Below are 26,943 nucleotides of genomic sequence, written 5' to 3' on the forward strand. Positions count from 1 at the left end.
GGGAATGGTGACAAGTTGTTCCATAGCATTTGAGTTTATGAACTCCAAGAACCTTTGCGCTAGGGTATTGGGTCTTGAGTAATGTTCCCAGTCTATATTTGGGTAGTTGAAGTCACCCAATATGATGGTGTTTGGAGAGACATTTATACTCTCGTGTCTTCAGGAAGGCTGTGTGGGGTTCCTGAGTTTGAGAGGGTGGCCTGTAACATGCTACAAACTGTAGAGCAGTTTTGCCTATGGTTAATTGCACCTGAATGGTCTCTGATGCTTCGTGAGTTGCCACCAGCCTGGAGGTGTGGGTATCCTTGATGAAAATGGATACACCCCCTCCTTTTGTGGTATGGTCCGGGTTTTGGGGCCGGAATGCATGATATGAGGTAAAACCTGATAGTGCCGGGGTGCTCTCAGGAGCCTTGAACCAGGTTCCAGTCACAGCACAGACATCAATGTTCTCCATACTGAGGAGGGCTTCGAGGGCATGCATCTTGAGATTTAGACTTCTGGCATTGAGCAGCATTACCCTTCGTTTTTTTCCATTATTGTTTTCTAGGGCGGTGGGTTTAGAGTTTGAGCCTTGTCTAAAAAAGGCACTATGGGGGTGGCAAGAGCCTTTGCCAATATCCGGAAACCCAGGGGTGACAGGTGCAAGCTGTCCCTTGCAAAGCAGCGTGGCTTGTCAAGCATGTCATTCCAGGCAGACAGACATTGGATCCCCTTAGAATGACACCAGAAATTAAGCCAATTATTAAAACTGATCATTTTGTCTCTGTATTGTGGCATCATTCTTGGTGAAGGTAGGATACTGCTCAGGGTCAGGGTCATACCAGCCTGGGCTACATAATCTGAGAGCTCCTTTATGTCTCTTTTCATGTAGTCCAGGGAGGTACGCCTCAGGTCATTCACACCGGCATGGACAATGACTGAGTCATACTTGTACTTGCTGTGGAGTGACCTGAGTGCTTGTGTTATGTGGCGGATTCTAGCGCCCGACAGGCAGCTTACTGTGACCCTCTCCTTGTTCAGTCTGGTGAGTGGGACGTCAGTGTGTCTGACTATGGAGTCACCTATGGCAAGTGTGTCTGGCATTGTGTTTGGCCTTAAGGGCTGTGACTGATTTGCACACTGACTTTGTGATCTATGTGTTGCTTGTGTTATGTCATGAGGTGGCAGTTGTTTGGGTGTCTGCTTTGGAGGCCTCTGCTGTTTTGGTAGATTTTTGATCAGTGCCTCCGAGTATGTTTTTGTGTGTTTATGTGTTTGATTTGTAGTTGTGATAGTTCTATGTGAGACTGGGTTTATGGTGTGTGTGGTTACCTTCTCCTCCTGTCTGGTTTTACCAGTACTGAGTTGAGAGAGCTCAGCCTCCAGTTTGGCTATATAGTTGCATCTCTCACATGTATTTGTGTTTTGTGGGAGGAGGAGAGGGTTGTCTGTGTACATGAGGCAATTGTAACATTGCCTCAATATTCTAGATTCACCAGCTGAGCAGGAGAGGATGCTAGCAACTGACCCTTTGACATGCTAAAAGAAATGAAAAAGTTTGCTGTGTAACTGAGTCAGAAAGGACCTATAGGGAAGTGGGTACTCAAGGGGGTTTTAAGCTAGTGAAGTACTTTGTATAATATAGAAGTGCTTTACCTGACTAAAAAATGCTTTAGGAACAAGTGCTGAGCTTTACAGATAGAGAATAGACTGTTTAGATTACAAGTAGAGCAGTTCTAAGGGAAAAAATGAAGAGCAGACTTTACGGAGCCAGAAATAGTTTAACCTTGTTAAACCAGCGCTGCCCGATGGTGCTCTAGTGGCAACTCCGCGCTAAATGCAGAAAAGGCAATAAGTCAGTAGTCCAGGCTAGCACACTTTAGTGGGCAGCCAAACAATTAAATTAAACAGCAAACACTTTTCGACTTGAATTAGACTAATTTCGACTAAAATGTACTTTTAAGTGCAGATAATAAAAAATGCAGTAAATAACTCTGAAAACAGTTAAAGCTTGCTCTAGGTAAGCAGTAGAAGGTAAAACAAATATAAAAATAGCAGGCTACTTAATCAGGAAAGCAGTCGCTTTTTTTCAGTTCTCTGTAGCCAGGAAGACTCAACAGGACCACTTGGAGCTGTGTCTGAGCAATATGGCTTCAAAAAAAATGCCAGAGGCAGATTTTAACCAGGGAACTTCAAAAGAGCTAGAAATGGTCCAAAATGACCAATTACTACAGCTTCTTGTGCTGAGGTCACTTCCCTCAAGGACAGGTAGGCTATTCAAGGCTCCCCACTCCCACTGGTGAGCTAAGAAACTTCCTTCTATCCAAGTAAGGCAATGGACAACACAGGAACTACAACACAGCCCAGGATACAGCAAGGCCTGTAAACTGGTCTAACTAGTTTAGGAGAGGCAGGAAAACAAGGAATATTTTTTTGTTTTTTTTTGTTTTTAAATAGAAACACACAGAAATGCAGAAAAGGCAATAAGTCAGTAGTACAGGCTAGCACACTTTAGTGGGCAGCCAAACAATTAAATTAAACAGCAAACAAACACTTTTCGACTTGAATTAGACTAATTTCGACTAAAATGTACTTTTAAGTGCAGATAATAAAAAATGCAGTAAATAACTATGAAAACAGTTAAAGCTTGCTCTAGGTAAGCAGTAGAAGGTAAAACAAATATAAAAAACAGCAGGATACTTAATCAGGAAAGCAGTCGCTTTTTTTCAGTTCTCTGTAGCCAGGAAGACTCAACAGGACCACGTGGATGGAGTGCATCCTCATGGCACTCATTAACAAAGACATTGGTAACCTCCAAACACTTGACCCAATGCAGGTCAGCTTGGTTGAGTGCAGTTCATGCCTACTGAACCTGTTTGACGTCTTACAGACAGCCACCAAGACGTTAGATGAGGGGAGAGATGGTTCACACATACTACCTGGACCTCGCCGAGGCTTTTGACACCATTCCCCACTCAGGTATTATTGATAAACTCACCAGCCTGTGCATACACCCATACATCACAGGATGGGTTGGCAATGGGCTTACACACAGAGCTCACATGGTATGACTAGCAGTCCCCAGGTGCAACTCTTAATTACTAACGACTGGTGTCCCACAAGGACTCAGTCCTGGGACCCCTACTGTTTGATATATATTTCTCAGAGGTACAGGCAAACACAGGTGGACTACGGCAGACCATGTTTGGCAATGACTGAGAAATGGGAGCCATACATGACAGTCCAGATGACACAGACATACTTCAAGGGGCCTCACAGAGACCAACACAGGGTGTCAAAGTCATGGCCTCCAGCTAAGTGCCACAAACTGCATGGTCATTCCATTGTGGAATATTAAGCACCCACATATTAACAAATAAGTGACAGCCACTTTAATACAAATGAGATAATAGGGTATCTGGGGACTAAGGTAGACAGTGATCTCTCCTTTGACAATCATATTTACAAAGTAGCTAGGAAATCCTTCTATGCAGGCCATCTGATTACTAGAAGGTTCGCATCTAGACATACTGAGGTTTAGTGCCCCTTTACTCATCACTCATCAGTCCCATCATAGAGTATAATAACCCATTTGGGATGCACCTCAGAAGACACATCCAACAGCTGGAAGGTCCAGGAATGTACCTCGCCAAGAGTATTACTGGCCTCAAACATATGTCCTATGTAGCCAGACTGAATAAACTCCTACTTTACTCAGTGGCATCTCGTTTACTCAAAGATGATCTCTGCTGGCCAACAAAGCCATGTTGAACTCAGGCTAATGGATATGCTCCACCTATGGGAATCCATGTCACGGTGAGCCACACGCTGTAGTGAGCTGAACCTTGCCACAACAATAACTGGAAGATACTGGAGGGATGGATTCCTGTCACAGAAACTCCCCATACTTTGGAACAACATCCCTAATTACATTATTCAGTGCCCCTCACTAACACTCTTCAAGAGATACCTTGAAGAGTGGATGGGGAACGGTAGATACACCCCAGGGATCCCGCCATTGGCTCTGCTCCACAGAGGGACAGTTAATGAATCAATGGGATGGCAAAAGCTGACACATTTTGGCTATGCTTATGAATGCCCTCAGGAAGTTAGCCAAGTACCTAGCTATGAACATATACATACAGTATCAGCACATGTTGATAGGTTAATTTACTGTTCAGGTGTTGACTTACCTTGTGCCAATAGCAGTTGTGTGTGCAATAGTTGAGGGCTGCCTATGTTGGCTGCACACAGTAGACTGCCTATACATGACAATTTACAGGTAGTTTTGTGTGTGTGCCATCCATTTTTACTGTGTGTGCAGGTGGAGAAAGCTGTCAGTCCCTAGGTGCCTACACTGTCAGTGTGTGTGCTATACATTCCTTCCTTGCCAAGGCATAGGCTTACTGGGCATGCCTCTGTCTGCCTACTGGGGCTGGCTCAGGTTGTTCGTGGTCTGAGTACCTCAGTGCCTGTGCGGCCCTTGGCAATGGTGGTTGGCTTTGAGATCCTTCACCATTCTGTCCCTGCTGCAGCTTTTTCCGCAGGATCATTTTGTGTAGCATGGCACATACTATGAAGATGTGGGCACACGTGCCTGGAGAGTACTGCAAGGCTCCAACAGATATTTCCAAGCAATGGAACCACGATTTAAGCATCCCAAACACACACTCTGTGATGATTCTGGTTTGTACGTGTGCCTTCATTATGGCATTCCTGCATGGGTGTGTGTGCATTTCTGATTGGAGCCATCATCCACGGTTCTAGTGCATAGCCAGCATCCCCCACCAGATGGCCATATGGGATGTCCCCCCTGGCAAATACCTGATACAGCTGTGAGGCATGCCAGACGTGGGAGTCATGATAGTTTCCAGGGCTGCCAGCACACACATCCATTATAATGCCCTGGGCATTGCACACAACCTGGCAGTTGATGGGGGGGTATCCCTTGCAGTTTATGTAGTGCCTACCCTGCTCACCGGATGTTGACTTGATGTGTATGTGCTTGCAGTCTATTGCACCCAGTCGCTCCAGATATTCTGCCACACGGTGGAAGAGACGCATATTGCTGGCCAATTCCTCTTGCATTCTGGGGAAGTATATGTGCTCATTGGCATGTGGTAACATGGCATCCAGGAACTGGTGAAGTACCCTGGATGCTGATGCCTGTGAGATCCCCATGATATCCCCAGTTGACCTTTGAAAGGTTCCTGTAGCTAGTATTCTCAGGCTTACACATACCTTAGTATCCACTGGGATGGGTTCCCCTCTGTTTTTCTGGCTCTGAGGTGTGGCCGGCACAGCTCCACAAGTTGCTGTTGGGTGTCTCTGTCCACCCTGTAATGCTCTACTATATCCACATCATGTAGCCCCTGGTAGGTTACCCTGGGTCTGAACACTCTTCTCCTCCTCTGGTGACTGAGGTGGTTGTGTGCATCATCCTTCACACCACCTTCAGTCTCCAAAACATGCTGGTGGATCAAAGCTATGGCAACCCCTAACATGTACATACTAAAAGTTCCCCGTCTGTATACACCAATGGTGCAGAGTGTATGGGAATACACAAGTGCCTGTGAGGTGCTTTCACACTTTATACTATTTTGCTATGGATGCTGCTGATGTCATTTGGTGTGTATCAGCAATTCCAGCTGCAGGGTATCTTAATTATAAGTTTTACAGTGAGTATTGCAAGTGTGGGGCCTTTAGTGTGAAGTTATACTTGCCTGCCTTGATTAATCTGTTGCCCTTTAATTCACTTTTTTAACCTGGATCCCCTCCCATTATCAGGCATGCAATCACCTACTGTCTTTCTTGTTTTGTACTTTCCCTACCCAGTCATGTGTTTCAAAATGTGTCTTGCAGCTGATATAATGCAAATCTGCTTTTTTCTGCCATGACACTTTACTGTTTTCTTTGCAGTACAGTCCCTCCCCTTTCCTGTTCTGCAGGAAGCTACTTGCAGCCTTGTTAGCTGTTGTCAGTGGCCGACTGTAGGCTCCTAGGTGTTAATTAGTCATTTGTACTCCAATTTCCCTGCTGCAGCATTTCCTTATTTCTTTCCTATGTCCTTTCTGTTTCTGCTCTGGAGTGCACTGCGCAAACCCATTTACTGGGTTTAAGCACGTTTTCATCTCCGTTCACATGCATACTCAGTTACCTTGTGTACTCTCAGCTAAGCAAAGATATAGCCAATTCGACACACCCTATCCTGCAGCTTTGCTTAGCTACGGGCAAACTGGATTAACAATGCTCCAATGTGCTTACAGTAAGGGTGACACATCCCTCTCTCAATGTCATCTTTATCTCAAGGGCAAACCTCAGTGTTATAATGCTACACTGTGAGGTGCATCCTTACACCAGCGGGGAATCTGTGATTCACTATTACTCGTCTCATTTGCATGGCATTGCTTACTAATTCCTAGCTACCATGCATGACACTGTCACAGCCCCTTAGCAACCCTTGCACCATGGTGTAGTGTAGCATGCCTGCCATTCACTATTATGGGGAATTCAAAATATATGTTACATTGCAGTTTTATTCTATATTTTTCTATTTTCCTTGCGATCCCATTTGCGCACCACTGCCCTGCTCTTCCACTTCGTGATAGTGCGAATATAAATATTAAATGTTAATTTTATATTTTCTACTTTTTTTATGCCAATGGCTATATATTTAGCCATTGACATATATTAACAATATAATACATGTGTTTGATCGGCTGTCATGGCTCCAATTTTATGATTGCAAAAATGTAAAACGTTTTTTTACGGTTTACATTTCTGCATGCTTACACTACGCCTGTACCACTTCCTGAATCACTGCATACCTTCATTTGCATGCTACACTGCTGCACATGGGTTAAGTAGCATACTGGGCTCGGGAGCTGTGTGGGCGTAGCGTATGCAGGTAGTGCACATGGGAACAGCTCGTACCTGAATCGCTTGCCAGCCATATTTGGTGTTGGAAAGCCGACGCTACGCCTGCACCTGGCGCAAGCTTCATGAATCCCAGGGATGGTTAGAAATTGCTGGAATTCTCTCTAGTTGGCCCAACTTTATGAACCAGAAGAACTATAGACCCAGAAGGCTCTACATAATCAAACCCCCTTTGTAATGGTTATAAATTCACTTTATTTGGCCCTCTGTAGGATTTATTAAACAATCCACCTTCTTGTTGTACTTTACCTGTCTTGATCTTCCTTAAGGTCATTATGAGTTCCTCACTCAAAACTACCTTCTCTAACTCCTCATTTTCATCTCTTCAAAAAACTGGTCCCACCCCATACTCTCCTCCTCCAAATCCTTCAATCCTACCTCTTCCTGTCTTACCTTTGGCATATACAATTCCTTATAAGTCTCTTCCAAAGTCCCTTTGATCCACCTCCTATCAGACCAATAATCCAGAATTACCCTTCAGTGCTTTATATAGCACTACTGATTTCTTTCCTTTTGCTTCCAGGCTCATAATTAGCCACCTTTCTCATCATTAACCCATCAAAAGTTGTTTCTCTAAAAGACCATGTTCAAGCTGAGTAGTCTCTGGATCGAAAGGTTTTAACTTCAGCTTTTGAATTTCCTTCCACACTTCAAGCCTCTTCATCTATATATATATATATATATATATATATATATATATATATATATCCATAGTTTGCAAATCCATCAAATGACTTTCTCAGCCATTAACCATGTCCCACTTCATTCTCATCCAAAGACTTTAATGTGTCAGTGACTCTTTTACCCAACACAGCACATTTAATAGCATTCCACAAATAATTTAATTCTAATTCTTCTTTCGGCTTTTTCCTGGTTAGGGGTCACCAGAGCAAATCACCTGTCCACTCATGATTGGCAGTGGAGTGTTACAGTGTTGAGTTGCCAGCCCAGCACCCAACATCCCACAGAAGGCACACACACACACACACACACTCACACCTAGGGCCAGTTTAGAGTGTCCAGTCCACCTACAGTATGTCTTTGGGATGTGGGTGGAAACCAGAGGAAACCCACACAACCACAGGGAGGACATGCAGACTCCGCACAGAATGCACCCCGGCCAAGGATCGAACCAGAGAACCTCTTACTGTGAAGCGGCAATGCTAACCACTGCACCACCGTGGCTGCCCTCCACAAATAATTTAATAATAAACTTTTATCAGTTGCCAAAGTCTGTCTCTTTTATCTCATATCTCACAATCAACATTACCAGTCTTTGCAGACTGTATCAGACGTTTAGATGGATAAAGCCCTGACTATAGCCCAGTCACCTTTAGTATAAGTAGCAGCTCTGGCTCATGATGACACAGGCAGGGAGAATAGGTGTGCCCATCCTGGGAATGTGTGTGTGTGTGTGTGTGTGTGTGTGTGTGTGTGTGTGTGTGTGTGTGTGTGTGTGTGTGTGTGTGTATATATATATATACATATATATATATATATATATATATATATATATATATATATATATATATATGTGTGTGTGTGTGTGTGTGATTGATCAGGTACACATTCTAGATTCCCAATGATGACCAGGGACAAATAGCCAGTGCTGTCCACATGATGTCAGGGTTGTGACTGAATCATACTGGGAGGTACACATGATACACCAGCAGAACCCACAACATACCTTTCCCAGGGGAAGAGATGAGTACATACTGAGAGCAGGTCCTTAAGAGAAAAACACTCTATGGCAGCAGAATGATACTGCTCCAGGAAGTTTTTGTCTCTTCAATGGCCTTGAAAATAGCTCATTGCTACTCTGATGATCGCTAAGTCAGGTTCAGTAGACCCCAGTGATCAGGAGAAGCTGTCATAGCAGCCGATTACCAGTACTAAAGAACAAAAAAATGCAGAAAAAAAACTCTTCTCATTTATACCACTTTTCAACCTTTCCCTCAGCTAGGCACTTGTTTCCTACAGAAGTAAGTGACTGGTCAGAAATGCTCTTGTCTGTAATATTGGAAAATGTAACTACAAAGAGTAAGCTCCTCCTAACCAAAAGTTTATCCACTCTGCTGCCTTATTGAGTTTCATGCCAGGAGAAAGTGAGTGTTTTCCTGAAAGGTGTTACTGCCCAATGCCAAGAGTCCAAATAAGAAACACCACATGTTGAAAGCTGTCCTCAACCTGGAGAATGTAGATGTCTTGTGTCATTACTGAGACTTGCTACAAAGCCACAGAGAGTACTCCAACAGTGCAGGCCTGTAATGCGCAGGAAGAAACAGATAGTAGAGTTGTCTCAACTTATGTAAAAAGCAAACACACCTCAAGGCCAGTCAAACTGCACGATGTCCTTGAGCTTCTCTGTGTTCAAATTGCCATAAGCAAAGCCCCATACTGTATCCTTGCAAGCTATAGGTCCCCCTTATGACCCAGGAAATCCAGAACACATACTTAAATACTCCCCACTGAACCCAGAACTACATTCACGGCCAACTGTAACAACTCCACTATAAATTGTTGATCATACACAATCCCAAACATGCAAGCTCTGAGATTCCATGACTTTGTAAGTACAAGCACCCAGGAATGGCTAGTCTGTATGTCCACTAGGGATGTTAACATCTTGAAACTGGTCCTCACAAATATGGGAAAATGTTGCATCATCCCCAGTGCATTTTCCTCTCAGATCATGTTCAACCATAAAACAGTCTACTTTGAAATAAATATAAGACCCTACAGTAACTAAGTGACACTAGCAAAATTCCAAGCTGCTCTAAACCCTGAGAACTATGCTGCCTATCTGGATTTGTACACAGAAACCCAAATAAAATCATATAAGTAGCTGCATAGAGATGCTTTACCTACCCAGAATAAACACAGAACAAACTCAAAAATGTTTGTCACCATGGTAGAATCCCAACATTAATAGGTTGTAACATAAAAGGATGGAAATCATGGCACAAAATATGAAGTGCAATGCCCAGCAAGAAAAAGAACACCCTCATCAATTTAAACAATAAGCTCAATTGGTTAGTTAAGTCTACTAAAGCCATATTTGCGGTAACAATAGACTCCCAGGCCAAAGACAACCATAATGCTTTCTTCAAGAACCCACAAAAAAGCTACAGACTTTCTTTAGCTGGGTCGGCCAACTCAAAGGCAGAACACAACAATTTGTCAATCTAATTGTTAATGGAGCCTCCGGTACTGAGCCAGAAAATATAGGAAATCTACTGGTCTACAAATTTAGCTCTAATTGTTTTGCTGCCCCACCCCTGCCCCCGACACCTCTTAGGAAATACCCACCAATACAACTCTCCAACTATCACTAGGAATTAGACACCCAATGCACCTTCCAAGGCTGAAAACATTACATCAGAAGGCCACAATAATATCCCAAGATGCTTTCTTAATGGTATGAAACATAACATAACATAATCTGAACCAATTTTATCACTGTTTTCAAGGCAGGCTTTGTGATAATTGAAAGGAGGACTGCAACTGTCATTCCTCTGCACAAGGGTGGATCATGCATGGGCTCCGATAACTGCAATCCTGTAAGTCTAACTAGTCTCCTATGCAAGGCCGTGGATGTAATTATCATGTAAATGATAAACAATGATATAGAAAACCTTCAGACAGTAGACCCAACCAGGTTTGGTTTTGTCAATGGCAGATCACGCCACTCAACCTGGTAGGCTTTTTTTGAGAAGATCAACAAAGCAATTTATGATGGCAAAATGCTGTATACTGCCTACTGCCTACCTTAACCTGGTCAAGGCATTCAACACTTTACTCTACTCTGGCATCATAGAACACTCATGAAATTAGATATAAACCTCATTTGTCAGACATAGGATAACCAGCTAGCTCACAGACAGGATCCAAGTAGTTAGGATAGGGGAGTCAACCTTCACAAAGAGACAGGTCACTAGTGGAGCTCCTCAGGGTTCTGTGATGGGTCCACTCCTTTTTTGGTGTCTACTTCTCTGAAGTCAAGGCCAGCATCAAGGGCATCTAGCTTACCAAGTCTGCAGATGGCTGCAAACTAGGTGCAGTCATAAGTAAGTAAGTAAGATGACCTTGAGTCGAAATCAACTCAAGGTGACTCTATGGATAGAGTTTGGATGGCATATCACAGAACTAGATTGCCAGGCCTTTCTTACATTCAGATACTGCTGCTGCCAAGTTGTGCCCCAAGCAGGTTTTGGAGCTAGATCTACCAGTTGAAAATCCTGCACCTTAACCTCTAAGCTCTTGGTCTGGGCAGGTGCACTCATAGACTCCCTAAAAGACAAAAATCGCCTCCAAAAAGGCTGACATACTAGTTACTGGTGTCAGAGGCACAGGGTAAAGCTCAAAGTGAAGAAATGCATATTGGCATCCTTTAGGAAAATGGCTACCACTGGAAACTATCACATTGATAATACACCACTAACAGTATATCCAGAAGTCAGGAACTTGGGAATGTATGTAGACAGTAAACTAGCCTTTGATCAATATATGTCTACTGCAGTAAGGGAATCATTCTGTTTTGTGCAGCTTATAAGAGACGGTAAGGCATGTAGGTCAAAGTATGTCATTGTTCAGCTGTACTCAGCCCTCATCAGAGCAATCATTGAGTCCCCTTAAGTATGTACCTGGTCAGACATATACAATATCCAGAATATCCACAAAGATTCCTCAGAATAAGAATAACAACATGTCTTACACTAACCACCTCAAAACACTATCCATGTACTGTGTCTCCTACAGACTGCTTACAGGCAATCTGATCCAGGCCTGCAAGGAATCATTTGATCCCATTCTGATCGACCTGCTGCATATTTGCAAAACAAATAGCATCATAATTACCCAATCTATGGACCTAAACATTGTCTGAGACATTAATAGAACATATCAGAGGGACAGGTGTGTATCTCAGAGACTGACCACTGTTTGGAGCAGGCTTCCCATCCATGTGAAATAAGTTCTTCTTTAACCCAATTCAAGCATAACTTAAACCAGTGCATGGAGATCAGACATTTACCCTTGGTCTGACACCTATATCTTTAATAGATAAAGACAATCTGTAAATCCAATACTATCCAAACCCAAGCCTACATCTACCCCTTAAAATAACCTTGGGTACCAAAAATTGTCAGATATATATGGGAAACATAGCTAGCCATAAAAAGGCCTGTGGATTCATAAGTGTAATCCTATGAACCAGTGAACCTATGAACTATCAACATTTTGACTTGTCAACATTCTGATGTGTCATCATTCTGATAGTGTCCTTCTGAATTTCAACAATTTGTGAGGTTATTTTTACTTTGCTGTTACATTAGGAGGACTGGTATTATTCATTTATGGCAGGAGGTGTTTGCCTGGTTTGTTTCAGTAGAAAACACAGAAAAGGGCTCAGAGTAGTCCTCTTATTGACCAGAGGGCTCAGTATTCAATTTTTCTGTTTTTGCAGTGCTGGTATAAATTTAACACATTTGTGTGGATCTGTACCCATTTTCGCAGAGTTGAGCAAAACTTGCGATCCTAGCCTGTGTACCAGAAGTATTTTACTCGGGGTCTATATTATATGAACGAAAGTTCATAAAACTGAATGCTGTAAACAGCAAAAATGACGGACTTCGAACACTTTATTGTGGGGGGCTCTACCCCCCATACCCCCCGCTAATTATATATTCCAACTCCGAGATTGCACTACAGTGAAGAAAGGGCAAATTTCCTGATCTTTACTGTACCGCGATCTCACAAAAAAACACATCAATGAACAGATTTTTCATATTTACAGCAGTTCGATATTTTGGACTTTCATTCTTCTAATAGAAACCCTTTTACTCACATCTAGTGCCATCCAGGCAAAGTTGTGACTTTGAATTGATAAACCACACTTGTATAATTTATTTTAAGTAATCACTGCTGTTTCCTTACTTTATTTGTGCATTTCACTGATATTTTAACTAAAGAAGTGCTTTTTATATCACTGTTGCTGCTCTGAGAGTGTGTGCCTTGAAATTGCCTAGTTGTATAAGTTATTTCTGATAGTATTGTACTTCTTGGATTATCTGTACTGTAATTTTATATTAGGAGGACTGGGATTACTTGTCTTGTGGCAAGAGGTGTCTGCCTTGCTATAAGAGTTGAGAAGCACGCAAAAGTGCTCAAAGTGTAGTTATTTTACTGGTCGGGGGCTCAGTAGTCAGTTTTCTAGTTTGTTTTAGTGTTAGTATAAATTTGGCACATATGCACAGAGATGCTCATTGCACAGCAGTTTTTTAATGGTGGCTTGTACAGAAGCAAACACCTAGAAAGCAAATTCTCCCTGTAAAACTGTCCATAAAACTGTATCCTGTAATGCAGTAAGTATAGAGCAAAAACCTCATGCTCCAACAAGCTTAGAGCAGCTAGTTCATATGCTGAGTGGCAATACCATTACATTTAGTAGAATTTACTATTTTAGAGCCTTGTCTGTCCTAATAAAGCATCCCTAATTGCCTTCTGTAAGTCCCCAGATGCCGCACCCTTGTAGCTCATCAATTAAGATCAAACAACATGGATATGCAATTTCCTTACCTCTCTGTAGACATCTTAGTGTGCATGGATATCTTCAGACAATTGTCTCATGTTTATTGACAACCTATTAATCCTTAAAGTAACAGTACAGTATGAAAGAGGTGTACATACACTTTGTCATTGGAGAAAACTGTCACATACAAGCATACATCAGTTGTCAAAACAGCACACACACACACTACATCTACCACACATAACACACAATACTCAAATAGATCAATGTATGCCTTTATTGTGAGACACGGATAGGTGCAAAACAAAAGTAATTGAAAGGATCAATTATGTTAACATTTAAGCATATTGTTGTGTCTTTCGGCTTTTCCCGGTTAGGGGTCACCACAGTGGAATTCCGGTCCGCTAATGATTGGTAGTTGATTTTTACATGCCGAGTTACCAGCCCTGATGCACAACCTTCAACGAAGGTACGCCCATTCACGCATGTCTCCACGCAGAAGATGCTCTAACTGAGAATCAAACCGGACAGCATCTTAACATTTAAGCATAATCATAGTAAATATTTTGCCATATAAAACTAGTTTCTTAGCTTCTGAACAGTTTGTACCTTAAGTGGTGAATTGTCATAAGAAGTTAGCATTGAAGAGCAGGCAGTATAACTGTAAGAAAAGCATTTCAACAGCACATATGGAGGTATATAGTAGGAATCCAAGATTTTTTACTTAAGATTGCTAATAAAGATCCCTTTCTATAAACATCCATACATGAATTTTGTTCTTTTATGTTCGGTTTTTAGAATGCATATTTTGGAACAAACCTTCATAATTTATACACAATTGACTGGTTGCTTTCATGCATATGGACTTCAGATTTTATTTCGCAGTCTTAGCTACAGCATGTCTTGCATCTTCAGGCTATGCCTACTTCGATTTGTCTGTACATTAGATCTCTGTTATTTATTCATAGCTTGACTGATTACATTGTCCCTGGGATTCATTAAGAGTTGTATAGGCACTGTGCTAAGCCTACACAATGTAAGCATGCTAGCATAGTGAGAAGCAGCACTAAATGAATTGGCATGCTGCTTATTGAGCTGGTAAATATGCAAGCACCCTTTCATGGTCAGCAATAGTGTTTAAAGCCATGGAAATGTACTTGCAAACATGAGCACAGAATTTAAACAAAACAACTTGCTTATAGCAAAGCTCAGACATGAGCCCATGCTGTAGCACAGAAATATTAAGGGCAAGTATAGAGTAAGAATACTGAAGGAGGGGAAGTGAAATTAGGGAAGTGTGCACAATCAGTAACTGTTTTATACTGCATAATTAATATGGAAGAGGAAATGGTTAAAGTCATATACCATAGGCAAATATGCTGTGAAGTGTCAAAGAAGTATTTCTCACTTAAGTCCTCCAAGACTGATGTAACGATTATTATATCAATGATAATGTTGAAGTTATGCACATAAATAAAAACAGACGTATAAATTAAAGGATGTGATATGGATGCAAGCTTGGTATAACAAAGGGGAGGAAATATATCCATGCTAATAAATGCTGAGGTAACATTTGTGGGAAGAAATAGAATATACATTATGGATGAATGCATAGACTGCAGTTATTGTGATATGATGTATATAAAGGGAATTTATATAGGAAGCACGCCAGGCCAGTATTCCCCATCTCAGCATGTATATACACAAGAACAAATGGACCTTTTACACCCGTGATATGAGGGGTACATCAGAAATGGATCGCTTTTCACCAGAACAACGCCTAGTACTTAAGGCATGGTTCAAAACCAGAAACTGTTAAACAAACAAATAACAAGAAATCACTAAAGATACATAAACTGAAATAATAACCAAATAAGATGATTATTACAAATATCGCTCTTTTGTTTTTATTGTTTAATGCAATATTTTGCCTATTAAAACTAGTTTCTTAGCTTCTGAACAGTTTGTACCTTAAGTGATGCATTGTCATAAGAAGCTAGCATTGAAGAGCAGGCTGTATAACTGTAAGAAAAGCATGTCAACAGCACATATGGATGTATACAGTAGGAATCCAAGATGTTTTACTTAAGATTACTAATAAAGATCCCTTTCTATAAACATCCATACATGAATTTTGTTCTTTTATGTTCAGTTACTGCAGTGGTGGTGCTGCAGTAGCATTGTCACCTCACAGTAAGATGTTGTCCAGTTTGATTCTCAGCTAAAGCGTCTTCTGTGTGGAGACATGCATGAATGGGTGTACCTTCGTTGAAGGTTGTACATCAGGGCTGGCAACTCGGTACATAAAAATCTGCTGCCAATCATTAGCGGACCGGAGTTCCGCTGTGATGACCCCTAACCGGAAAAAGCTGAAAGATACAACAACTTTTACCCGCGGTATTGGTGCTGCAGTAGCATTGTCACCTCACAGTAAGACGCTGTCTGGTTCGATTCTCAGCTAGAGTGTCTTCTGCATGGAGACATGCGTGAATGGGCATACCTTTGTTGAAGGTTCATAGGTTCATAGGTTCATACTAGGCTATCTGCCCGAGGGCATTTACAAGCCTAGCCCATAGTTTTGTGGCTTACGCCACCCCTTTAGTATGGGGAACTATACCCATTATTTTGCGGTGCCTCTGTCGAGCAGTGACACTGAGGTAATCCCTGGGGTATATCTGCGATCTCCCATCCATTGGTCAAGATTTCTCTTGAACAAGGCCAGCGAGGTGCTCTGCCTCACATATACCGGGATTTTGTTCCACAGCATAGGGAGTCTTTGGGTGATGAATCTATCCCTCCAGCACATCCTATTAATAGCCGTGTCGAGGTTTAAGTCTCCTGCCCTTGTGGCTCTGACGGATTTAGATTTTTTGAGGTGAAGCATATTCATCAAATCTGGGTTTGACATGGCCTTGTATGTCAGGCAAAGGTCTCCTCTGAGCAAGCGGTAAGTGACTGAATAGAGCTGGAGTTCTTTCAGTCGGGCAGCATAGGACAGATTTTTGAGACCCTTTATCCTTTTGGTGAGGAACTTTTGTGGCCTCTCCAGCTGCTGCAAGTGTCGGGTCAGATACATTCCGAATGGGGCATTGTACTCAATCATTGGTCTGATGAGTGATGAGTACAGGGAGTCTATGACCTCCCTTGATCTAGATGTGAATCCCTTCATGATAAGGTGGGCAATGTAGAAGGTCTTCCTAACTACTTTAGCTACATGGGTGTCGAATGACAGGCTACTGACAACCTGGGTCCCCAGGTCTCTGATAACTTCTTCTGTGCTCAGTGGATTGCCACCTATATGGTAGCTAGGGGTAACCTTGTTTTTCTCCAAGGGTATGACTATGCATTTTTTGGCATTTAACTTTAGGCCATGGCTTTGGCACCAGCTATCCGTCTCTGTGAAACCCTTCTGAAGGATATCTGTGTCAGATGTGTTTTCGACTATGGCGCCCAGTTTGCAGTCATCTGCAAACTTTGTCAGCCATAACCCTCCTGTGTTTGCTTGTACTTCGGAAAAGTAGATGCCAAACAAGAGTGGGCCCAGGACTGAGCCTTGTGGGACACCACTTGTGACAGGCTTTGAGTTTGACATGGCGCCAGCAACTCTGACCCTGTGGGTTCTGTCACTCAGCCAGTTTGCAACCCATCTTGTGATGTATGGGTTAACATTTAAGCTGATGAGTTTTTCAATGATACCCGAGTGGAGTATTGTATCGAAGGCCTTCACCAGATCGAGGTAGGCTGTATGGACTGCCTTTCCCTCATCAATGGCTTTGGTGACTGTTTCGAAAAAGTCAACCAAGTTTAAAAGGCATGATCTGCCTTTGACAAAGCCAAACTGGATTGGATTCAAAGTCTGCAAATTCCCTATGTCTTTATTTATGAGGTCCATTATGATCCTCTCCATGGCTTTGCAGATAAGGCTTGTCAAGCTAATGGGCTGGTAATTTCCAGGATCGGTGGAGGCACTGCCTTTGTGAAGTGGGACCACAGTTGCAGTGTGCCACTCCCTGGGTACGTATCCAGAGGTGAGACTATGATTAAACAGCTGTCCTAGCTGTGGGTTTAATTCCTCGTTGAGTTCGTGGAGCACACAGCCAGGGACACCATCAGGTCCCATGGATGCTGTGTTTTTTGCTTTGGAGAGAGCAGTTCTCACTTGGGCGTTAGAGATGTTTGGGGGGCTGCAATCGCTTGGTATAGATATCTCTCCTTTTGGGGTGGAGGGGGAGAAGTTTGCACTGAACCTGTCAGCCAGTATGTTGGCAATGTCTGTAGGATCAGTAATCTTCACATCATTTTGAACTAGTTCTGAGCATATCTGGGAGTTTCCTCCCAGGTTTCTAACATAGCTAAAGAAGGCCTTATGATTGTCTCTTGAGTCTTTAGCTATTTTTCTCTCAAAATTTGCTTTGGATGATTTTATGAGAACTCTTAGTTTTTTACTTATAGTGATCTAAGGTGTCTTACCTTTTAAGGATTTTGCTCTATCTTGTAGTAGCTTCCTCCTTTTGTTGTAGAGTTTGTTTATGGCTGGGGTCCACCAGACTGGACGCTTGCCTTTGGTACAAAGAGTCTTTGTTTTGCTTGGGATTGCCTTATCCATGCAGTCCTGCAGGTGCTGGTAGAAGGCATTTGTAAGTGATTCAGCGGCTTGAGTACTGTTTTCCACCGGCTCGGGGGCCTTAAAGGAGACCACACTAGTCTTTAGAAGTGTGAAGTCGGCTTTCCAGAAATTCTTTACTGTGGTCTTTTTATTTCAGGTGGGGTGGGATGAGGACCTCCAGCCAGATTAGTTTGTGATCTGATCTCACCAGTGAGGGTATACTTCGGTGTTGAACATTGTGCTCCCATGTTCGTGATGATGAGATCAAGTATGTTTTCTCCTCTTGTGGGATGGTGACTAGTTGTTCCATGGCATTTGAGTTTATGAATTCAGGAACTTTTGGGCTAGGGTGTTTGGGCTTGAGTAGTGTTCCCAGTCTATATTAGGGTAATTGAAGTCACCTAGTATGATGGTGTTTGGTGATACATTTATCCTCCAGTGTTTTCAGGAAGGCCATGTGAGGTTCCTGAGTTTGTGAGGTGGCCTGTAACATGCTACAATTTGCAGTGCAGTCTTGCCTATGGTTAATTGCACCTGGATGGTCTCCGATGCATCGCGCGTTGCCACCAGTCTTGAGGTGTGGGTGTCCTTGATGAATATGGATACCCCCTCCTTTCTTGGTATTGTCCAGATTTTGGGGCCAGAAGCATGATATGAGGTAAAACCTGATAGTGCTGGTGTGCTCTCAGGAGCCTTGAACCAGGTTTCTGTCACAGCACAGACATCGATGTTCTCCATACTGAGAAGGGCCTCGAGTGCGTGCATTTTGAGATTTAGACTTCTGGCATTGAGCAGCATTACCCTTAGTTTTCCTTTTGTGTTCTGGGGTGGTAGGTTTAGAATTTGAGCCTTGCCTAAAAAGGCACTATGGGGTGGCAAGAGCCTTGCCAATATCCGGAATCCCAGGGTGACAGGTGCAAGCCGTCCCTTATAGCAGCGTGGCTTGTCCAGCATGTCATCCCAGGCAGACAGACATTGGATCCCCTTTGAATGACACCAGAGTTTAAGCCAATTGTTAAAGCTGATCATCTTATCTCTGTATTGTGGCATCATTCTTGGTGAAGGTAGGATACTGCTCAAGGTCAGGGTCATACCTGCCTGGGCTACATAATCAGAGAGCTCCTCAATGTCTCTTTTCATGTAGTCCAAGGAGGTATGTCTCAGGTCGTTTACACCAGCGTGGACAATGACTGAGTTGTATTTGTACCTGCTGTTGAGAGACCTGAGTGCTTGCGTTATGTGGCGGATTCTAGCGCCCGACAGGCAGCTTACTGTAACTCTCCTTACTCAGTCTGGTGAGCGGACGTCAGTGTGTCTGACTATGGAGTCACCAATGACTAATGTGTCTGGCATTGTGTTTGGCCTTAAGGGCTGTGACTGTTTGACACTCTGACTGTGAGGTCTATGTGTTGCAGGTGTTGTGTTCTGAGGTGGTGGTTGTTTGGGTGTCTGCTTTGGTGGCCTCTGCTATTTTGGTAGATTTTGATCAGAGCCTCAGTATGACTTTGTGTGTTTATGTATATGATTTGAGGTTGTGATGGTACTATGTGAGACTGGGTCTATAGTGTGTGTGTGGTAACCTTCTCCTCCTGACTGGTCTTGCCAGTCCTATGTTGAGAGAGCTCAGCCTCCAGTTTGGCCGTATAGTTGCATCTCTCGCATGTATTTGTGTTTTGTGGGAGGAGGAGAGGGTTGTCTGTGTACATGAGGCAATTGTAACATTGCCTCAATATTCCCAGGTTCACCAGCTGAGCAGGAGAGGATACTAGCAACTGATCCCTCGACATGCTAGAAGGAATAGATAAAAAAACTTTAAAAGAGATTCCGGGGGATGTGGGTGACCGAGAAATGGGGGTTTGCATCAGGGCTGGTAACTCGGCACATAAAAATCAACTACCAATCATTAGCGGACCGGAGTTCCGCAGTGGCAACCCCTGACCGGGAAAAGCCGAAAGACACAAACATATTCAGTTTTTAGAATGCATATTTTGGAACAAGCCTTCATAATTTATACACAATCGACTGGTTGCTTTCATGCATATGGACTTCAGATTTTATTTCACAGTCTTAGCTACAGCATGTCTTGCATCTTCAGGCTATCCCTACTTCGATTTGTCTGTACATTAGATCTCTATTATTTATTCATAGATTGACTGATTACATTGTCCCTGGGATTCATTAAGTGTTGTATAGGCACTGTGCTAAGCCTACACAATGTAAACATGCTAGCATAGTGAGAAGCAGCACTAATTGAATCTGCATGCTGCTTATTGAGCTGGTAAATATGCAAGCACCCTTTCATGGTCAGCAATAGTGTTTAAAGCCATGGAAATGTACTTGCAAACATGAGCACAGAATTTAAACAAAACAAATTGCTTATAGCAAAGCTCAGACATGAGCCCATGCTGTAGCACCGAAATATTAAGGGCAAGTATAGACTAAGAATACTGAAGGAGAGGAAGTGAAATTAGGGAACTGTGCACGATCAGTAACTGTTTTATATGGCATAATTAATAAGGAAGGGGAAATGGTTAAAGTCATATACCATAGGCAAATATGCTGTGAAGTGTCAAAGAAGTATTTCTCACTTAAGTCCTGCAAGACTGATATAACGATTATTATATCAATGATAATATAGAAGTTATGCACATGAATAAAAACAGACATGCTAACAAAGGATGTGATATGGATGTAAAGCTGCAGTATAACAAAGGGGAGTGAAAATATATCCATGCTAATAAAATGCTGAGGTAACATTTAGGAAGAACAGAATATACATTATGGGATGAATGCATAGACTGCAGTTATTGCATATGAGATGTATATAAAGGGAATTTATATAGGTAAGCCAATGCCACAGCTGTATTCTCCATCTCAGCATGTATACACAAGAACAAATGGACCTTACACCCGTGATATGAGGTACATCAGAAATGGACGTTTTTCACCAGAACAACGCCAGTACTTAAGGCATGGTTCAAACTCAAGAAACTGTTAAACAAACAAATAACAAGAAATCACTAAAGATACATAAACTGAAATAATAACCAACAAGATGATTACAAATATCGTTCTTCTTATATGTGTAGACACCTTGTAAATAGTTGAGATTATTGTTTTTTATTGTTTAATGCAATATTTTTTTTATTTAATAATTTAAAATTCATGCTTATGGTTATTACTTTTTTATTAACTTATATTCATTAATAAAACATTTTTTGAGTAAAAAAAGAAATGGATATGTTTTTGCAAAGAAATGGAAGTAGCACCCATGAGGAAGTGTTTTTTTTTTGCCTATAAATGTGAAATTTCTGGAGAGGGTTATCGATAAATGGATACGCAGAGCAGTAGAATGCAAGATGGGAGATGAGCATTTCGGATTCAGTTCAGGATGCAGCACAACTTACCTGATGTTTGCATTGAGACAGAGACTTGAGAAGAAGCTAGAGATGAGGAGAGACTCCAACTGGGCATTCCTAGACTTGGAGAAAGCACACGACAAGGTGCCAAGAAAGCTGATCTGGGTAGTACTACAGTGGATTGACGTCCCAGAAACATTGGTAGAATTAGTGCAGGCTATGTACAAGGACCCAGTGACTCAAGTATGAACAGTGTTTGGCCTCACAGAGGGGTTTCCAGTTGGAGTGGGTGTACACCAGGGTTCAGCTCTGAGCCCACTGTTGTTCATACTGATGACAGACTACATTAGCAAACAGGTTGGAGGGAATAGATAAACAAAGTTGCTGTATGTAGATGATGTGGCAGTAAGGGCAGACTCTGAGCTAGAACTTCAGCAAATTTTAGAAGAATGGAATGCAAATCCGAAGGCACATGGGATGAAACTAAGCACAGATAAGATGGTGGTAATGGCAGCAAATTGGGGACATCAGAAGAAGCTGAGAAAAGAGATAGAAGGGAAGATAGTGGAACAGGTAAACAGCTTCAAGTATCTGGGAGGGGTAGTTGAGGAGAGAGGTAGTCTGAATGAAAAGTTCAAAGCTAGAATCAGAGGTGCTGAAGCTACCTGGCATAGTGTATCAAGTGTGGTCTATGACAGAAGAATGCCAAAGAAGCTGAAAAGTAAGGTGTACAAGACAGTGGTGTGACCAGTGCTACTGTATGGTACAGAAACCTGGGCAGTAAAGGCAGAACAGTTGAAGAAGCTAGTGGTGATGGAAATGAAGTGCCTGAGAAAGGTGGTAGGATGCACACTGTGGGACATATGAAGAAATGAGGACATAAGAGCAGAAGCCAAAATAGCTCCAATTGCAGAAAAGATCAAAGAGAACAGGTTACGATGGTTTGGGTATGTGTAGAAAAGCAGAAGGCAATCTGGTGAAGATTTGGGGCAGACAGGAATAAGGTAAGAGGAAATGAGGACAACCAGCAAAGAGATGGATGGATTGTGTGAAAGAAGATCTGCGAAAGCCAGGCATGAATGTTGAAGAAGGCAGGAGTGTGGCAATGAATTGAGAGCATTGGCAAAAGTTAATATGATACCCCAATCCCATGAAGAAAGAATGGGAAAAAGAGGCCTGATGATGATGATGATGATGAATGTTTAATAGACAATCAAATGCTGTATAGTAATGTAAATCCTAAATGGTAATCTAATAACACACAACATACATAAGTGACAAATAACACAGATCTGATGACCTGTCATGATTTGAAGTTTTCCATTGCTGATTTACAAATATCTCAGATATTGTTATACTGGGCATGTTCACATAAAATTGCAAGGAAAAGTAACATAACAGCAATTCAACAGCAGCAACGCATAAGAAAGTGTTGTAACAGAGGACACATCACAGTTTATGTTGGTCTGGCAGCATGCTACACAATAAGAAACATTTATGGAAGCCCTCATCTGACATTCAGCTGTATAGTGTGATGAAAACAATTGCAGTAACAAAAAGTGGCAGGATAAAGTTGTAATATAGAACATAATTATCCTGGTAACAGGTAATACCTGTGAGCAATGAATGATATAATAAACATTCGCATCATGTCATTTTCAAACACATGATGGGACGGGTATCAGAGAGATACATAGCATTCATGGACGCCAGAGAAATACACATATTGGTCATGTTATGAAGAATACTCTTGAAGGGATTATAGTACCTTCCTATCATAAGAGATATAGATGTTCTACCTTGTAGGACAGGACATGAAAAAGGTACCTCTCTGAGTGTTCCATAACTGTTGTCTGTGTGTAAGTCACTGCTGTGTGACACAATTGACTGGCAAACAAATTTTTACCAGATTCAAACTCCTGTCTATTATATTAGGCTTTCTCCAGAACTCTGTACTAGCTGCATGTGCCACACAGATAGCAATGGAGGCTGTCACAAATAAATGAATTAAATGTGTGGATTAAGAAAGGAGCTACAAATATAATATGAGCAATCACATTTAGTCATCCTGCTAGAAAGGAGCTACAGATGTTACTGTCCACACAACAGTGAGCAGAAAATATCAGTGCTTCTTTGACAAGGAAGCTGTTTCCATTGTGTATTGCACACACTACTCCAGAACTGAACAGTGGTCTATCTGTGTAGATATGCTATACAAGCCAGTACACAATGTATTTGCCACAGGAACAGACACAGCATGACATGCCCTATATAACCATTTAAGTGTTGTGCAATCATAATGTGTGACAATATATCCTTATCCAACATAAAATGGATAAAACTAAATATAATGTTGTTTATGTAACACCAGTACATTCATATAATGCTGCCCTTTCAGGAATCAAACAGCAAAATCTGTCACTCTACAGAGTAATGATATGTGGCTAGTCTACAAGTGCCACATTGGAAGTCTTAACACAACTGTGACACTCCAGATATGCTAACTTATTACATGAGATGCATGTGATGTAAACAATCTCTTTGAGATAAAAGGGATGCTGGGAGCCTCTCGTACTTTAAGGGGACACATTATAACAGTGGTGGATGGGATTTGTGCATTGTAGTATAAAGCCCAACAAACCTAGCAGGCACTGAATGTAGATGTTGAACGCATGAGTACCTGACAACAGAAAATTCATGATATTGTGCAGGATGAATGCACCACGGTAAAAGTGTCACTACAGTTGTGAGGTATATCAGTATGTGAAGCCATAACATCAATTTATTGCTACAAGGGATATGTGTGTCTGTTCATAGGTTCAGAGGTGTATACTAGGCTAACAACCATTACAGCCCAAATAAGCCTAACTGTGCAATCCACATGTGACCTACACATTTGATTTTAGATATGCAGTGTTTTACTGACTGCCTCTGTCAGAGACATAGGACCCAAACCGTGGTGAATTTGTGATTACACATCCATTGGTCCAAGTTGCACTTAAAAGGGATAGGATGAACTCTGCTTCACATGGATGAAGAGGGTGCCTGTTCCAGAGAATGTGAATTCTGAGAAACAAATCTGTTTTCCCAACATGTTCAATTTATGTTGCAATCAAATTTAGGTCTTTTAATCTAGTAGCTCTGATGCTGTTTGTTTTATGGGTTTACAAAAGCTTCTTCAAAGCAAGGGCCAGGCATGCCATGTATGCCATTCAAAGATCATCTCTCAGAAGTCTGTATGATACTGAGTAAAGAGACAGGACTTTGAGGTGATCACCACTGGGCATTGTGTTTACTGGACATTGTGTTTACTTCCTGTATTCTTTTTATAAAGAACCTTTGTGGACATTCCAGTTGCTGCATGTGTTTGTTCAAATACATATTGAAGGGGGAAGTATACTCCATGATGTGTCTCTGATGTGATGAGGGCCAAGTACAGTGGTATGATGACCTTTCTGGACCTAGATGCCATGCTCTTGCTCATAATTTGAGCAACATAGAAGGATTTTCTTACTACCTTGGACACATGCTGGTCAAAAGTTAGGTTCCTATCTACATGAATTCCCAGATCCCAGACTAGTGAATTAACATTTATGGGTGTTTTTTTGTTGATGTAGTCACCCAGCATTGTAGACTTCCTAAAAGGCACTATAATGCATTTCTTGGTATTGAATTTTAAGCCATGGCTTTGGCACCAAGCATTTGTTTGTCTAATACAGAATTAGACTGTATGACGACATGCAGTGTGTTGTCTCAGTCCCTTGTGCCAGAGGATAATGCCTCCCACATATGTTATATAAGTAAAATTTAATCACATGTCAGATTACTATAAAATTATTGCTGTGTAAGAAATTATCATAGCTTTTTGTAAGAGGAAGCAACATCTATATGTGTACACAGCAGATGTGTATGACAACAGTGTTAGCTACATGTACACTAACAATAAGACTGACACAGCGTAGCCTCATTAGTAATGGCTGGATATGCACTAACTACTCAAGATCACAACTAAGCATTTCTGCCTGAATCACAGGTGCCACATGACATGTTGCGGTATAACTGGGATAGTGCAAATGTCTATGGATGGCAGCACCACTTTTTATTAACTGGATGTTTATGCTAAAAAGTAGTTGAAGTGCACAATTACACTGTACAGCTATGTGTGTATATATATATATATATATATATATATATATATATATATATATATATATATATATATATATAATTTTATCCCTCTGTAGTTACTACAGCTCTGCACATCACCCTTATTCTTAAAAATCATTACCAAAACACTTTTTCTCCACTCCTCAGGCATCCTCTTACTTTCCAAGATTTAATTAAACAATCTGGTTAAACATTCCACTGCCATTTTTCCTAAAAACCTCCAAGCTTCCACAGGTATGTCATCTGGACCAACAGCCTTTCCATTCTTCATCCTCTTCATAGCTATCCGTACTTACTCCTTTCTAATCCATTGCACTTCCTGATTAACTATACCCACATCATCCAACCTTCCCTCTCTCTCATTCTCTTCATTCATCAGCCCCTCAAAGTACTCTTTCCATCTGTTCAACACACTCTCCTTGCTTGTGAGTATGTTTCCCTCATTATCCTTTATCGCCCTTATCTGCTGCACATCTTTCCTAGCTTGGTCCCTCTGTCTAGACAAGCCACCTGTCACATGAAAAATGGAATCACCCCCACTTACATTTTTGCATCTCTTTTCTGTCTAAAAACATGAAATAGTTATTTTTTCAATCTATGAAACTCTTATTGGAAGCATTAATTTAGACAGTTGTGGACATAATATGACCTTAAAAAGTCATGGATTCTCTAGGTAGCTTCCAGAAGATTGTACTCAGTAGAGTACAAACATATGTCTAGCCACACCCTTGTGTTGCAAAGAAATTGTGGCTGTAAAAGAAGGGATTAGGGAATGGTGGCATCATCTAGCAGTTTAAAGTGTTTATGCAGAATAGAAGTTGATTGAGCGCATGCTCACCTAAATGTAAACTCCCTCACTCACACAAATTTCCTTTGCTGAGTACTTATTCTCCTACCTATCTAGTTACACAATATAGAAAACACTGTAGTAATCTCAAGCACCACATGAGAAATTTGACTCTTAAGGGGAGAGAGTGTACTTTTGTTAGGATGACCTCATCAGAGTGTTTCAGTACAAAATAGGATAAGGGAGCTCTTTGTGCATTTAAATCCATTCTTTTCAGTGAAAGTGAATACAAGTGTTGCGCAAACACACACACGTTTCCATATTGATCATCGAACCTCCTACTTATCTAGTTAAACAATCTAAAAAGCAATGTATTACTCACAAGTGCTACAGGAGAAGGCTAACTTTAAATAGTAGGGAGTGCACTTTTGTCAAGATTACTTAGTGTGTTTTATAGAGGATGTTTCATTAAAAAGTGGAATATGAGAGTTGTGTGATGAGTTACATGTATTCTTCTTACAAAGAAGTGGATAAAGCACCAAGCAATGCATGCGCACACACACACACACACACACAC

This window comes from Protopterus annectens, chromosome 14.part0 (genome assembly GCF_019279795.1).
Source record: "Protopterus annectens isolate FY-2018-M chromosome 14.part0, PAN1.0, whole genome shotgun sequence".
Lineage (NCBI taxonomy): Eukaryota > Metazoa > Chordata > Ceratodontiformes > Protopteridae > Protopterus > Protopterus annectens.